A 1,249-nucleotide genomic window follows, 5' to 3' on the forward strand; every position below is an offset into this window, starting at 1 on the left:
CCATCTATCCATTCATCCATCTGTCTGTCCATCCATCCATCCATCCATCCATCCATCCATCCATCCATCCATCCATATATCCAGTCATCCTTACCAAGAAACACTGAATGCAGGGTCTACTACAGGTGCGGGCAGGGTTAAGGGAAACCACTAAGGGCAGCCGAGGTCCCCTGGCTCTAGCCACTGTGGAGACCCCATTATCATCCCTGTAGCTGAGGAGGGATGGTTCCTGGAACCCAGACAGAGGAACTGAAGTTGCTGGTGAGATGGGGAGGCTGCCTTCCAGCTCCACCAACTGAAAGGAATGCAGCAACTTGGCAAACTCAGCAGAAAAGCAGCCCAGGAGCATGTAGCCTGCCTGCACTCTTCCCTCTTCTGAGTCCAGCCTAGATTTCCCATTGGCAGACCCTGCTAGAAGCGGGCGGCTAGGAAGCCCAGTGAGGGAGTCCCTGCAGGCTGACTTCCTGCAGCCCAGAGTGGGATGGAGAAGGATGGCCTCAAATGCCTTGCATGTCTGAACTTCACTAAGTCTAGACTCCTCTGGACGGATACATTAACTGGTGGCATAATTAGATGTCAGAAATAATTTTTTCTCAGATTTGGTAGACACCTCTCTTGCTTTTAGCTTCTAGCATTGCTTTTGAGAAATCCGAGTTTCTTCCAAGCCTCGAGCCCTTGTATGAAACTAGCCTTTCTTTCTGGAAGTTGACAGGACTCTCTCCTCAGGAGCCTGTAAACTGCCCATTCAACTCCCTGTCATCCTTGTCTAAGAAAAAGAATTGCTCTATTTAGTCAATGATCTCAACAGATTTTAGAATGATAGTTTACAGGGACAGAAAAAAAAGACTTGCCAATTTCTGGATAAATAATTTCTTCCTTAGCAACATTTAGAACCCAACCTAACATAGGTACTGAATTTCAAATTCTGTTTTAAAAATGCATCTTTTGGACAAATAGCATCAGCAATGGAGAGAAAGCAATTTAAGGCCGTGGGAGCACCCAGAATGGCAGGATTTCTCCTCAGCATCTGTAATGTCTTGGCCTCTCCTCACATGAAAGTCACTACTGGAATTCCTCAACAGCATAGGCCCAGCATGTGGCTTCTGTTTCCGTTTGTGTTTGTTGAGTTGGGGGTCTCACTCTGTCCCCCAGGTTGGAGTGCAGTGGAGTGATTACAGCACACCACAGCAGCCTCCTGGGCTCAGGTGATCCTCCTGCTTCAGCCTCCTGAGTAGCTGGCACTACAGGT

Source organism: Carlito syrichta, unplaced genomic scaffold, assembly GCF_000164805.1.
Source record: "Carlito syrichta isolate Samal-C Ts95f unplaced genomic scaffold, Tarsius_syrichta-2.0.1 Scaffold316023, whole genome shotgun sequence".
Taxonomy (NCBI): Eukaryota; Metazoa; Chordata; class Mammalia; order Primates; family Tarsiidae; genus Carlito; species Carlito syrichta.